The sequence below is a fragment of the Montipora foliosa genome, unplaced genomic scaffold (assembly GCF_036669935.1).
Source record: "Montipora foliosa isolate CH-2021 unplaced genomic scaffold, ASM3666993v2 scaffold_463, whole genome shotgun sequence".
NCBI lineage: Eukaryota > Metazoa > Cnidaria > Anthozoa > Scleractinia > Acroporidae > Montipora > Montipora foliosa.
The window spans coordinates 1-16,725 of record NW_027179771.1 but is presented as its reverse complement, the minus strand read 5'-3'; positions in this window follow the sequence as shown (position 1 = coordinate 16,725).

The following is a 16,725-nucleotide window of genomic DNA, read 5'->3' as shown; positions in this document are numbered from 1 at the left end:
CGCTCAAATTGCTATGTCGGTGCAAAAAGACTTTCCACCTTGTCGCTGATGCTTTGCAAAGCTGGTTTTGCTGGGAAATGAATGTTTTTGGGAGTAAAGAAACAATATTTTCTCATTTACCACGAGTAACCACGAGTAACCACGAGTAACCACAAGATTATTATAAAAAGATAATGTAATTATTCTACTTGTTAATTATGGTTACTCGTGGTTACTCGTGGCCACTCCTCCGCGGAGTTCCTAAAATCAGAGTACGGCATTGTTTGCTGCTCTTTTTTTGTCCCAGGAGTTATAAACTGTCTTTGCTATTTATATTTCCCTCTTTTTTATGGGTCATATCCCTTGTAACAAGTTGAAATGGAATTATGTATGGTGAATTTCAAAAGGGAATGCTAAACGTCACGCAATGTTCCAAAAGTATCACTTTATTTCAAGGTATGTCAAATCCAAAACACTGCACAAATCGTCTTGAAATTGTCATTATTTAGTACGATGTCCTTTCTCTCAATAATAAGCGTTTGTGGCGTGAACTTAACCTCGCTGCGCGTTCGACATCCACATTTTGGCCGTTGTAATTGACGTTCTCGGTAGTGATTACTTGCGTTAAAATTTCTCTTTTTTTAGAATGCGGTATATCGAAGCCCGTGAGATATCACTTCCCCTGACAATATCATTCACTTTCCGCCCTTCTCAAATAGATGGCAAGCGTATACATGCCCTTATGGCAAGCGTATACATGCCCTTACCTCGTTAGAAATGTTCTGTGTGAAAACTATGTTCGACACTGAAATGTCTGCAATCATACCAGTCACTGCTACATCACCGTAATAAAGAAAAAGGTGATTTAATATATGTTCTGATTCCTATATGACATGAAAACGCATAAACGCTATTGAAATGTGTATAATTCATATATTAATGCAAAAAAACGCTTATCAGAAGTCGTCATTACACTTCATACAAAGTTTTTTCATACAGACAATCGGCGTCAAAATTGTTGAGACACTCTTATCCTTTAGAGTCGATTGCAAGCTCAGCGGCGCAAATGGCCCCCTCCCCCGCACCCCCGGGACAATGTTGTGTTTTTCTGTTTTCTACGAGCCTTGTCGACAGCGGTACAACATTGATTAGGGTGGGGGAGGGAGGGGTATCCCCGAAACGTACTTTCTGGACAAGTTTTCTTTGCAAACAATGAATGTGTCGTTGCCAGTGTGCTCTGTTAGCAACTGTCTCAACTAATTTTGTCGCCGATTGTCTGTTTCAGAAAACTTCCTTTATACCCTTTATACGGGCACCTATAGTCCAGTCTGTCCGTCAATATGACCACATGAGTGAAAGACTTTTTACAGGTCTAAAAAATTGCGGATAGTTTATTATTCTCGTTTTCGAGTGTGAAAAATGCGTTGTCCTGTGCGAAGCGAAGATTGTGACGTAAGCGAAAGGACCTGTTCACTTTTGCCTTCTTTAATACGTTATTTGTGAGTAGCGTTAAAGCATGGATTTGTTAAAGGGTTATGCCTCTAACTCCAATTCATCAGAAGAAGCCGATTTTGTTGGTTGAAGTGGTGTCGCAGATGAACGCGAAACAGAGATGGTGGCTGTTACAGCCGGGGAACACATTTACTTTCCACGCTCAAATTGCTATGTCGGTGCAAAAAGACTTTCCACCTTGTCGCAGATGCTTTGCAGAGCTGGTTTTGCTGGGAAATGAATGTTTTTGGGAGTAAAGAAACAATATTTTCTCATTTACCACGAGTAACCACGAGTAACCACAAGATTATTATAAAAAGATAATGTAATTATTCTACTTGTTAATTATGGTTACTCGTGGTTACTCGTGGCCACTCCTCCGCGGAGTTCCTAAAATCAGAGTACGGCATTGTTTGCTGCTCTTTTTTTGTCCCAGGAGTTATAAACTGTCTTTGCTATTTATATTTCCCTCTTTTTTATGGGTCATATCCCTTGTAACAAGTTGAAATGGAATTATGTATGGTGAATTTCAAAAGGGAATGCTAAACGTCACGCAATGTTCCGAAAGTATCACTTTATTTCAAGGTATGTCAAATCCAAAACACTGCACAAATCGTCTTGAAATTGTCATTATTTAGTACGATGTCCTTTCTCTCAATAATAAGCGTTTGTGGCGTGAACTTAACTTCGCTGAGCGTTCGACATCCACATTTTGGCCGTTGTAATTGACGTTCTCGGTAGTGATTACTTGCGTTAAAATTTCTCTTTTTTTAGAATGCGGTATATTGAAGCCCGTGAGATATCACTTCCCCTGACAATATCATTCACTTTCCGCCCTTCTCAAATAGATGGCAAGCGTATACATGCCCTTATGGCAAGCGTATACATGCCCTTACCTCGTTAGAAATGTTCTGTGTGAAAACTATGTTCGACACTGAAATGTCTGCAATCATACCAGTCACTGCTACATCACCGTAATAAAGAAAAAGGTGATTTAATATATGTTCTGATTCCTATATGACATGAAAACGCATAAACGCTATTGAAATGTGTATATTTCATATATTAATGCAAAAAAACGCTTATCAGAAGTCGTCATTACACTTCATACAAAGTTTTTTCATACAGACAATCGGCGTCAAAATTGTTGAGACACTCTTATCCTTTAGAGTCGATTGCAAGCTCAGCGGCGCAAATGGCCCCCTCCCCCGCACCCCCGGGACAATGTTGTGTTTTTCCTTTTTTCTACGAGCCCTGTCGACAGCGGTACAACATTGATTAGGGTGGGGGAGGGAGGAGTATCCCCGAAACGTACTTTCTGGACAAGTTTTCTTTGCAAACAATGAATGTGTCGTTGCCAGTGTGCTCTGTTAGCAACTGTCTCAACTAATTTTGTCGCCGATTGTCTGTTTCAGAAAACTTCCTTTATACCCTTTATACGGGCACCTATAGTCCAGTCTGTCCGTCAATATGACCACATGAGTGAAAGACTTTTTACAGGTCTAAAAAATTGCGGATAGTTTATTATTCTCGTTTTCGAGTGTGAAAAATGCGTTGTCCTGTGCGAAGCGAAGATTGTGACGTAAGCGAAAGGACCTGTTCACTTTTGCCTTCTTTAATACGCTATTTGTGAGTAGCGTTAAAGCATGGATTTGTTAAAGGGTTATGCCTCTAACTCCAATTCATCAGAAGAAGCCGATTTTGTTGGTTGAAGTGGTGTCGCAGATGAACGCGAAACAGAGATGGTGGCTGTTACAGCCGGGGAACACATTTACTTTCCACGCTCAAATTGCTATGTCGGTGCAAAAAGACTTTCCACCTTGTTGCAGATGCTTTGCAGAGCTGGTTTTGCTGGGAAATGAATGTTTTTGGGAGTAAAGAAACAATATTTTCTCATTTACCACGAGTAACCACGAGTAACCACGAGTAACCACAAGATTATTATAAAAAGATAATGTAATTATTCTACTTGTTAATTATGGTTACTCGTGGTTACTCGTGGCCACTCCTCCGCGGAGTTCCTAAAATCAGAGTACGGCATTGTTTGCTGCTCTTTTTTTGTCCCAGGAGTTATAAACTGTCTTTGCTATTTATATTTCCCTCTTGTTTATGGGTCATATCCCTTGTAACAAGTTGAAATGGAATTATGTATGGTGAATTTCAAAAGGGAATGCTAAACGTCACGCAATGTTCCGAAAGTATCACTTTATTTCAAGGTATGTCAAATCCAAAACACTGCACAAATCGTCTTGAAATTGTCATTATTTAGTACGATGTCCTTTCTCTCAATAATAAGCGTTTGTGGCGTGAACTTAACTTCGCTGCGCGTTCGACATCCACATTTTGGCCGTTGTAATTGACGTTCTCGGTAGTGATTACTTGCGTTAAAATTTCTCTTTTTTTAGAATGCGGTATATCGAAGCCCGTGAGATATCACTTCCCCTGACAATATCATTCACTTTCCGCCCTTCTCAAATAGATGGCAAGCGTATACATGCCCTTATGGCAAGCGTATACATGCCCTTACCTCGTTAGAAATGTTCTGTGTGAAAACTATGTTCGACACTGAAATGTCTGCAATCATACCAGTCACTGCTACATCACCGTAATAAAGAAAAAGGTGATTTAATATATGTTCTGATTCCTATATGACATGAAAACGCATAAACGCTATTGAAATGTGTATATTTCATATATTAATGCAAAAAAACGCTTATCAGAAGTCGTCATTACACTTCATACAAAGTTTTTTCATACAGACAATCGGCGTCAAAATTGTTGAGACACTCTTATCCTTTAGAGTCGATTGCAAGCTCAGCGGCGCAAATGGCCCCCTCCCCCGCACCCCCGGGACAATGTTGTGTTTTTCCTTTTTTCTACGAGCCTTGTCGACAGCGGTACAACATTGATTAGGGTGGGGGAGGGAGGGGTATCCCCGAAACGTACTTTCTGGACAAGTTTTCTTTGCAAACAATGAATGTGTCGTTGCCAGTGTGCTCTGTTAGCAACTGTCTCAACTAATTTTGTCGCCGATTGTCTGTTTCAGAAAACTTCCTTTATACCCTTTATACGGGCACCTATAGTCCAGTCTGTCCGTCAATATGACCACATGAGTGAAAGACTTTTTACAGGTCTAAAAAATTGCGGATAGTTTATTATTCTCGTTTTCGAGTGTGAAAAATGCGTTGTCCTGTGCGAAGCGAAGATTGTGACGTAAGCGAAAGGACCTGTTCACTTTTGCCTTCTTTAATACGCTCTTTGTGAGTAGCGTTAAAGCATGGATTTGTTAAAGGGTTATGCCTCTAACTCCAATTCATCAGAAGAAGCCGATTTTGTTGGTTGAAGTGGTGTCGCAGATGAACGCGAAACAGAGATGGTGGCTGTTACAGCCGGGGAACACATTTACTTTCCACGCTCAAATTGCTATGTCGGTGCAAAAAGACTTTCCACCTTGTCGCAGATGCTTTGCAGAGCTGGTTTTGCTGGGAAATGAATGTTTTTGGGAGTAAAGAAACAATATTTTCTCATTTACCACGAGTATCCACGAGTAACCACGAGTAACCACAAGATTATTATAAAAAGATAATGTAATTATTCTACTTGTTAATTATGGTTACTCGTGGTTACTCGTGGCCACTCCTCCGCGGAGTTCCTAAAATCAGAGTACGGCATTGTTTGCTGCTCTTTTTTTGTCCCAGGAGTTATAAACTGTCTTTGCTATTTATATTTCCCTCTTTTTTATGGGTCATATCCCTTGTAACAAGTTGAAATGGAATTATGTATGGTGAATTTCAAAAGGGAATGCTAAACGTCACGCAATGTTCCGAAAGTATCACTTTATTTCAAGGTATGTCAAATCCAAAACACTGCACAAATCGTCTTGAAATTGTCATTATTTAGTACGATGTCCTTTCTCTCAATAATAAGCGTTTGTGGCGTGAACTTAACTTCGCTGCGCGTTCGACATCCACATTTTGGCCGTTGTAATTGACGTTCTCGGTAGTGATTACTTGCGTTAAAATTTCTCTTTTTTTAGAATGCGGTATATCGAAGCCCGTGAGATATCACTTCCCCTGACAATATCATTCACTTTCCGCCCTTCTCAAATAGATGGCAAGCGTATACATGCCCTTATGGCAAGCGTATACATGCCCTTACCTCGTTAGAAATGTTCTGTGTGAAAACTATGTTCGACACTGAAATGTCTGCAATCATACCAGTCACTGCTACATCACCGTAATAAAGAAAAAGGTGATTTAATATATGTTCTGATTCCTATATGACATGAAAACGCATAAACGCTATTGAAATGTGTATATTTCATATATTAATGCAAAAAAACGCTTATCAGAAGTCGTCATTACACTTCATACAAAGTTTTTTCATACAGACAATCGGCGTCAAAATTGTTGAGACACTCTTATCCTTTAGAGTCGATTGCAAGCTCAGCGGCGCAAATGGCCCCCTCCCCCGCACCCCCGGGACAATGTTGTGTTTTTCTGTTTTCTACGAGCCTTGTCGACAGCGGTACAACATTGATTAGGGTGGGGGAGGGAGGGGTATCCCCGAAACGTACTTTCTGGACAAGTTTTCTTTGCAAACAATGAATGTGTCGTTGCCAGTGTGCTCTGTTAGCAACTGTCTCAACTAATTTTGTCGCCGATTGTCTGTTTCAGAAAACTTCCTTTATACCCTTTATACGGGCACCTATAGTCCAGTCTGTCCGTCAATATGACCACATGAGTGAAAGACTTTTTACAGGTCTAAAAAATTGCGGATAGTTTATTATTCTCGTTTTCGAGTGTGAAAAATGCGTTGTCCTGTGCGAAGCGAAGATTGTGACGTAAGCGAAAGGACCTGTTCACTTTTGCCTTCATTAATACGCTATTTGTGAGTAGCGTTAAAGCATGGATTTGTTAAAGGGTTATGCCTCTAACTCCAATTCATCAGAAGAAGCCGATTTTGTTGGTTGAAGTGGTGTCGCAGATGAACGCGAAACAGAGATGGTGGCTGTTACAGCCGGGGAACACATTTACTTTCCACGCTCAAATTGCTATGTCGGTGCAAAAAGACTTTCCACCTTGTCGCAGATGCTTTGCAGAGCTGGTTTTGCTGGGAAATGAATGTTTTTGGGAGTAAAGAAACAATATTTTCTCATTTACCACGAGTAACCACGAGTAACCACGAGTAACCACAAGATTATTATAAAAAGATAATGTAATTATTCTACTTGTTAATTATGGTTACTCGTGGTTACTCGTGGCCACTCCTCCGCGGAGTTCCTAAAATCAGAGTACGGCATTGTTTGCTGCTCTTTTTTTGTCCCAGGAGTTATAAACTGTCTTTGCTATTTATATTTCCCTCTTTTTTATGGGTCATATCCCTTGTAACAAGTTGAAATGGAATTATGTATGGTGAATTTCAAAAGGGAATGCTAAACGTCACGCAATGTTCCGAAAGTATCACTTTATTTCAAGGTATGTCAAATCCAAAACACTGCACAAATCGTCTTGAAATTGTCATTATTTAGTACGATGTCCTTTCTCTCAATAATAAGCGTTTGTGGCGTGAACTTAACTTCGCTGCGCGTTCGACATCCACATTTTGGCCGTTGTAATTGACGTTCTCGGTAGTGATTACTTGCGTTAAAATTTCTCTTTTTTTAGAATGCGGTATATCGAAGCCCGTGAGATATCACTTCCCCTGACAATATCATTCACTTTCCGCCCTTCTCAAATAGATGGCAAGCGTATACATGCCCTTATGGCAAGCGTATACATGCCCTTACCTCGTTAGAAATGTTCTGTGTGAAAACTATGTTCGACACTGAAATGTCTGCAATCATACCAGTCACTGCTACATCACCGTAATAAAGAAAAAGGTGATTTAATATATGTTCTGATTCCTATATGACATGAAAACGCATAAACGCTATTGAAATGTGTATATTTCATATATTAATGCAAAAAAACGCTTATCAGAAGTCGTCATTACACTTCATACAAAGTTTTTTCATACAGACAATCGGCGTCAAAATTGTTGAGACACTCTTATCCTTTAGAGTCGATTGCAAGCTCAGCGGCGCAAATGGCCCCCTCCCCCGCACCCCCGGGACAATGTTGTGTTTTTCTGTTTTCTACGAGCCTTGTCGACAGCGGTACAACATTGATTAGGGTGGGGGAGGGAGGGGTATCCCCGAAACGTACTTTCTGGACAAGTTTCCTTTGCAAACAATGAATGTGTCGTTGCCAGTGTGCTCTGTTAGCAACTGTCTCAACTAATTTTGTCGCCGATTGTCTGTTTCAGAAAACTTCCTTTATACCCTTTATACGGGCACCTATAGTCCAGTCTGTCCGTCAATATGACCACATGAGTGAAAGACTTTTTACAGGTCTAAAAAATTGCGGATAGTTTATTATTCTCGTTTTCGAGTGTGAAAAATGCGTTGTCCTGTGCGAAGCGAAGATTGTGACGTAAGCGAAAGGACCTGTTCACTTTTGCCTTCTTTAATACGCTATTTGTGAGTAGCGTTAAAGCATGGATTTGTTAAAGGGTTATGCCTCTAACTCCAATTCATCAGAAGAAGCCGATTTTGTTGGTTGAAGTGGTGTCGCAGATGAACGCGAAACAGAGATGGTGGCTGTTACAGCCGGGGAACACATTTACTTTCCACGCTCAAATTGCTATGTCGGTGCAAAAAGACTTTCCACCTTGTCGCAGATGCTTTGCAGAGCTGGTTTTGCTGGGAAATGAATGTTTTTGGGAGTAAAGAAACAATATTTTCTCATTTACCACGAGTAACCACGAGTAACCACGAGTAACCACAAGATTATTATAAAAAGATAATGTAATTATTCTACTTGTTAATTATGGTTACTCGTGGTTACTCGTGGCCACTCCTCCGCGGAGTTCCTAAAATCAGAGTACGGCATTGTTTGCTGCTCTTTTTTTGTCCCAGGAGTTATAAACTGTCTTTGCTATTTATATTTCCCTCTTTTTTATGGGTCATATCCCTTGTAACAAGTTGAAATGGAATTATGTATGGTGAATTTCAAAAGGGAATGCTAAACGTCACGCAATGTTCCAAAAGTATCACTTTATTTCAAGGTTTGTCAAATCCAAAACACTGCACAAATCGTCTTGAAATTGTCATTATTTAGTACGATGTCCTTTCTCTCAATAATAAGCGTTTGTGGCGTGAACTTAACTTCGCTGCGCGTTCGACATCCACATTTTGGCCGTTGTAATTGACGTTCTCGGTAGTGATTACTTGCGTTAAAATTTCTCTTTTTTTAGAATGCGGTATATCGAAGCCCGTGAGATATCACTTCCCCTGACAATATCATTCACTTTCCGCCCTTCTCAAATAGATGGCAAGCGTATACATGCCCTTATGGCAAGCGTATACATGCCCTTACCTCGTTAGAAATGTTCTGTGTGAAAACTATGTTCGACACTGAAATGTCTGCAATCATACCAGTCACTGCTACATCACCGTAATAAAGAAAAAGGTGATTTAATATATGTTCTGATTCCTATATGACATGGAAACGCATAAACGCTATTGAAATGTGTATATTTCATATATTAATGCAAAAAAACGCTTATCAGAAGTCGTCATTACACTTCATACAAAGTTTTTTCATACAGACAATCGGCGTCAAAATTGTTGAGACACTCTTACCCTTTAGAGTCGATTGCAAGCTCAGCGGCGCAAATGGCCCCCTCCCCCGCACCCCCGGGACAATGTTGTGTTTTTCTGTTTTCTACGAGCCTTGTCGACAGCGGTACAACATTGATTAGGGTGGGGGAGGGAGGGGTATCCCCGAAACGTACTTTCTGAACAAGTTTTCTTTGCAAACAATGAATGTGTCGTTGCCAGTGTGCTCTGTTAGCAACTGTCTCAACTAATTTTGTCGCCGATTGTCTGTTTCAGAAAACTTCCTTTATACCCTTTATACGGGCACCTATAGTCCAGTCTGTCCGTCAATATGACCACATGAGTGAAAGACTTTTTACAGGTCTAAAAAATTGCGGATAGTTTATTATTCTCGTTTTCGAGTGTGAAAAATGCGTTGTCCTGTGCGAAGCGAAGATTGTGACGTAAGCGAAAGGACCTGTTCACTTTTGCCTTCTTTAATACGCTATTTGTGAGTAGCGTTAAAGCATGGATTTGTTAAAGGGTTATGCCTCTAACTCCAATTCATCAGAAGAAGCCGATTTTGTTGGTTGAAGTGGTGTCGCAGATGAACGCGAAACAGAGATGGTGGCTGTTACAGCCGGGGAACACATTTACTTTCCACGCTCAAATTGCTATGTCGGTGCAAAAAGACTTTCCACCTTGTCGCAGATGCTTTGCAGAGCTGGTTTTGCTGGGAAATGAATGTTTTTGGGAGTAAAGAAACAATATTTTCTCATTTACCACGAGTAACCACGAGTAACCACGAGTAACCACAAGATTATTATAAAAAGATAATGTAATTATTCTACTTGTTAATTATGGTTACTCGTGGTTACTCGTGGCCACTCCTCCGCGGAGTTCCTAAAATCAGAGTACGGCATTGTTTGCTGCTCTTTTTTTGTCCCAGGAGTTATAAACTGTCTTTGCTATTTATATTTCCCTCTTTTTTATGGGTCATATCCCTTGTAACAAGTTGAAATGGAATTATGTATGGTGAATTTCAAAAGGGAATGCTAAACGTCACGCAATGTTCCAAAAGTATCACTTTATTTCAAGGTTTGTCAAATCCAAAACACTGCACAAATCGTCTTGAAATTGTCATTATTTAGTACGATGTCCTTTCTCTCAATAATAAGCGTTTGTGGCGTGAACTTAACTTCGCTGCGCGTTCGACATCCACATTTTGGCCGTTGTAATTGACGTTCTCGGTAGTGATTACTTGCGTTAAAATTTCTCTTTTTTTAGAATGCGGTATATCGAAGCCCGTGAGATATCACTTCCCCTGACAATATCATTCACTTTCCGCCCTTCTCAAATAGATGGCAAGCGTATACATGCCCTTATGGCAAGCGTATACATGCCCTTACCTCGTTAGAAATGTTCTGTGTGAAAACTATGTTCGACACTGAAATGTCTGCAATCATACCAGTCACTGCTACATCACCGTAATAAAGAAAAAGGTGATTTAATATATGTTCTGATTCCTATATGACATGAAAACGCATAAACGCTATTGAAATGTGTATATTTCATATATTAATGCAAAAAAACGCTTATCAGAAGTCGCCATTACACTTCATACAAAGTTTTTTCATACAGACAATCGGCGTCAAAATTGTTGAGACACTCTTATCCTTTAGAGTCGATTGCAAGCTCAGCGGCGCAAATGGCCCCCTCCCCCGCACCCCCGGGACAATGTTGTGCTTTTCTGTTTTCTACGAGCCTTGTCGACAGCGGTACAACATTGATTAGGGTGGGGGAGGGAGGGGTATCCCCGAAACGTACTTTCTGGACAAGTTTTCTTTGCAAACAATGAATGTGTCGTTGCCAGTGTGCTCTGTTAGCAACTGTCTCAACTAATTTTGTCGCCGATTGTCTGTTTCAGAAAACTTCCTTTATACCCTTTATACGGGCACCTATAGTCCAGTCTGTCCGTCAATATGACCACATGAGTGAAAGACTTTTTTCAGGTCTAAAAAATTGCGGATAGTTTATTATTCTCGTTTTCGAGTGTGAAAAATGCGTTGTCCTGTGCGAAGCGAAGATTGTGACGTAAGCGAAAAGACCTCTTCACTTTTGCCTTCTTTAATACGCTATTTGTGAGTAGCGTTAAAGCATGGATTTGTTAAAGGGTTATGCCTCTAACTCCAATTCATCAGAAGAAGCCGATTTTGTTGGTTGAAGTGGTGTCGCAGATGAACGCGAAACAGAGATGGTGGCTGTTACAGCCGGGGAACACATTTACTTTCCACGCTCAAATTGCTATGTCGGTGCAAAAAGACTTTCCACCTTGTCGCAGATGCTTTGCAGAGCTGGTTTTGCTGGGAAATAAATGTTTTTGGGAGTAAAGAAACAATATTTTCTCATTTACCACGAGTAACCACGAGTAACCACGAGTAACCACAAGATTATTATAAAAAGATAATGTAATTATTCTACTTGTTAATTATGGTTACTCGTGGTTACTCGTGGCCACTCCTCCGCGGAGTTCCTAAAATCAGAGTACGGCATTGTTTGCTGCTCTTTTTTTGTCCCAGGAGTTATAAACTGTCTTTGCTATTTATATTTCCCTCTTTTTATGGGTCATATCCCTTGTAACAAGTTGAAATGGAATTATGTATGGTGAATTTCAAAAGGGAATGCTAAACGTCACGCAATGTTCCGAAAGTATCACTTTATTTCAAGGTTTGTCAAATCCAAAACACTGCACAAATCGTCTTGAAATTGTCATTATTTAGTACGATGTCCTTTCTCTCAATAATAAGCGTTTGTGGCGTGAACTTAACTTCGCTGCGCGTTCGACATCCACATTTTGGCCGTTGTAATTGACGTTCTCGGTAGTGATTACTTGCGTTAAAATTTCTCTTTTTTTAGAATGCGGTATATCGAAGCCCGTGAGATATCACTTCCCCTGACAATATCATTCACTTTCCGCCCTTCTCAAATAGATGGCAAGCGTATACATGCCCTTATGGCAAGCGAATACATGCCCTTACCTCGTTAGAAATGTTCTGTGTGAAAACTATGTTCGACACTGAAATGTCTGCAATCATACCAGTCACTGCTACATCACCGTAATAAAGAAAAAGGTGATTTAATATATGTTCTGATTCCTATATGACATGAAAACGCATAAACGCTATTGAAATGTGTATATTTCATATATTAATGCAAAAAAACGCTTATCAGAAGTCGTCATTACACTTCATACAAAGTTTTTTCATACAGACAATCGGCGTCAAAATTGTTGAGACACTCTTATCCTTTAGAGTCGATTGCAAGCTCAGCGGCGCAAATGGCCCCCTCCCCCGCACCCCCGGGACAATGTTGTGTTTTTCTGTTTTCTACGAGCCTTGTCGACAGCGGTACAACATTGATTAGGGTGGGGGAGGGAGGGGTTTCCTCGAAACGTACTTTCTGGACAAGTTTTCTTTGCAAACAATGAATGTGTCGTTGCCAGTGTGCTCTGTTAGCAACTGTCTCAACTAATTTTGTCGCCGATTGTCTGTTTCAGAAAACTTCCTTTATACCCTTTATACGGGCACCTATAGTCCAGTCTGTCCGTCAATATGACCACATGAGTGAAAGACTTTTTTCAGGTCTAAAAAATTGCGGATAGTTTATTATTCTCGTTTTCGAGTGTGAAAAATGCGTTGTCCTGTGCGAAGCGAAGATTGTGACGTAAGCGAAAAGACCTCTTCACTTTTGCCTTCTTTAATACGCTATTTGTGAGTAGCGTTAAAGCATGGATTTGTTAAAGGGTTATGCCTCTAACTCCAATTCATCAGAAGAAGCCGATTTTGTTGGTTGAAGTGGTGTCGCAGATGAACGCGAAACAGAGATGGTGGCTGTTACAGCCGGGGAACACATTTACTTTCCACGCTCAAATTGCTATGTCGGTGCAAAAAGACTTTCCACCTTGTCGCAGATGCTTTGCAGAGCTGGTTTTGCTGGGAAATAAATGTTTTTGGGAGTAAAGAAACAATATTTTCTCATTTACCACGAGTAACCACGAGTAACCACGAGTAACCACAAGATTATTATAAAAAGATAATGTAATTATTCTACTTGTTAATTATGGTTACTCGTGGTTACTCGTGGCCACTCCTCCGCGGAGTTCCTAAAATCAGAGTACGGCATTGTTTGCTGCTCTTTTTTTGTCCCAGGAGTTATAAACTGTCTTTGCTATTTATATTTCCCTCTTTTTTATGGGTCATATCCCTTGTAACAAGTTGAAATGGAATTATGTATGGTGAATTTCAAAAGGGAATGCTAAACGTCACGCAATGTTCCGAAAGTATCACTTTATTTCAAGGTTTGTCAAATCCAAAACACTGCACAAATCGTCTTGAAATTGTCATTATTTAGTACGATGTCCTTTCTCTCAATAATAAGCGTTTGTGGCGTGAACTTAACTTCGCTGCGCGTTCGACATCCACATTTTGGCCGTTGTAATTGACGTTCTCGGTAGTGATTACTTGCGTTAAAATTTCTCTTTTTTTAGAATGCGGTATATCGAAGCCCGTGAGATATCACTTCCCCTGACAATATCATTCACTTTCCGCCCTTCTCAAATAGATGGCAAGCGTATACATGCCCTTATGGCAAGCGAATACATGCCCTTACCTCGTTAGAAATGTTCTGTGTGAAAACTATGTTCGACACTGAAATGTCTGCAATCATACCAGTCACTGCTACATCACCGTAATAAAGAAAAGGTGATTTAATATATGTTCTGATTCCTATATGACATGAAAACGCATAAACGCTATTGAAATGTGTATATTTCATATATTAATGCAAAAAAACGCTTATCAGAAGTCGTCATTACACTTCATACAAAGTTTTTTCATACAGACAATCGGCGTCAAAATTGTTGAGACACTCTTATCCTTTAGAGTCGATTGCAAGCTCAGCGGCGCAAATGGCCCCCTCCCCCGCACCCCCGGGACAATGTTGTGTTTTTCTGTTTTCTACGAGCCTTGTCGACAGCGGTACAACATTGATTAGGGTGGGGGAGGGAGGGTTTCCTCGAAACGTACTTTCTGGACAAGTTTTCTTTGCAAACAATGAATGTGTCGTTGCCAGTGTGCTCTGTTAGCAACTGTCTCAACTAATTTTGTCGCCGATTGTCTGTTTCAGAAAACTTCCTTTATACCCTTTATACGGGCACCTATAGTCCAGTCTGTCCGTCAATATGACCACATGAGTGAAAGACTTTTTTCAGGTCTAAAAAATTGCGGATAGTTTATTATTCTCGTTTTCGAGTGTGAAAAATGCGTTGTCCTGTGCGAAGCGAAGATTGTGACGTAAGCGAAAGGACCTGTTCACTTTTGCCTTCTTTAATACGCTATTTGTGAGTAGCGTTAAAGCATGGATTTGTTAAAGGGTTATGCCTCTAACTCCAATTCATCAGAAGAAGCCGATTTTGTTGGTTGAAGTGGTGTCGCAGATGAACGCGAAACAGAGATGGTGGCTGTTACAGCCGGGGAACACATTTACTTTCCACGCTCAAATTGCTATGTCGGTGCAAAAAGACTTTCCACCTTGTCGCAGATGCTTTGCAGAGCTGGTTTTGCTGGAAATGAATGTTTTTGGGAGTAAAGAAACAATATTTTCTCATTTACCACGAGTAACCACGAGTAACCACGAGTAACCACAAGATTATTATAAAAAGATAATGTAATTATTCTACTTGTTAATTATGGTTACTCGTGGTTACTCGTGGCCACTCCTCCGCGGAGTTCCTAAAATCAGAGTACGGCATTGTTTGCTGCTCTTTTTTTGTCCCAGGAGTTATAAACTGTCTTTGCTATTTATATTTCCCTCTTTTTTATGGGTCATATCCCTTGTAACAAGTTGAAATGGAATTATGTATGGTGAATTTCGAAAGGGAATGCTAAACGTCACGCAATGTTCCGAAAGTATCACTTTATTTCAAGGTATGTCAAATCCAAAACACTGCACAAATCGTCTTGAAATTGTCATTATTTAGTACGATGTCCTTTCTCTCAATAATAAGCGTTTGTGGCGTGAACTTAACTTCGCTGCGCGTTCGACATCCACATTTTGGCCGTTGTAATTGACGTTCTCGGTAGTGATTACTTGCGTTAAAATTTCTCTTTTTTTAGAATGCGGTATATCGAAGCCCGTGAGATATCACTTCCCCTGACAATATCATTCACTTTCCGCCCTTCTCAAATAGATGGCAAGCGTATACATGCCCTTATGGCAAGCGTATACATGCCCTTACCTCGTTAGAAATGTTCTGTGTGAAAACTATGTTCGACACTGAAATGTCTGCAATCATACCAGTCCGCTACATCACCGTAATAAAGAAAAAGGTGATTTAATATATTTCTGATTCCTATATGACATGAAAACGCATAAACGCTATTGAAATGTGTATATTTCATATATTAATGCAAAAAAACGCTTATGAGAAGTCGTTATTACACTTCATACAAAGTTTTTTCATACAGACATGTCTGTTTCAGAAAACTTCCTTTATACCCTTTATACGGGCACCTATAGTCCAGTCTGTCCGTCAATATGACCACATGAGTGAAAGACTTTTTACAGGTCTAAAAATTGCGGATAGTTTATTATTCTCGTTTTCGAGTGTGAAAAATGCGTTGTCCTGTGCGAAAGCGAAGATTGTGACGTAAGCGAAAGGACCTGTTCACTTTTGCTTCTTTAATACGCTATTTGTGAGTAGCGTTAAAGCATGGATTTGTTAAAGGGTTATGCCTCTAACTCCAATTCATCAGAAGAAGCCGATTTTGTTGGTTGAAGTGGTGTCCACAAATGACGCGAAACAGAGATGGTGGGCTGTTACAGCCGGGGAACACATTTACTTTCCACGCTCAAATTGCTATGTCGGTGCAAAAAGACTTTCCACCTTGTCGCAGATGCTTTGCAGAGCTGGTTTTTGCTGGGAAATGAATGTTTTTTGGAGTAAAGAAACAATATTTTTCTCATTTACCACGAGTAACCACGAGTAACCACGAGTAACCACAAGATTATTATAAAAAGATAATGTAATTATTCTACTTGTTAATTATGGTTACTCGTGGTTACTCGTGGCCACTCCTCCGCGGAGTTTCCTAAAATCAGAGTACGGCATTGTTTGCTGCTCTTTTTTTTGTCCCAGGATTATAAACTGTCTTTGCTATTTATATTTCCCTCTTTTTTATGGGTCATATCCCTTGTAACAAGTTGAAATGGAATTATGTATGGTGAATTTCAAAAGGGAATGCTAAACGTCACGCAATGTTTCCGAAAGTAACTTTATTTTCAAGGTATGTCCAATCCAAAACACTGCCAAATCGTCCTTGAATTGTCATTATTTAGTACGATGTCCTTTCTCTCAATAATAAGCGTTTTGTGGCGTGAACTTAACTTCGCTGCGCGTTCGACATCCACATTTTGGCCGTTGTAATTGACGTTCTCGGTAGTGATTACTTGCGTTAAAATTTCTCTTTTTTAGAATGCGGTATATCGAAGCCCGTGAGATATCACTTCCCCTGACAATATCATTCACTTTCCGCCCTTCTCAAATAGGAATGGCAAGC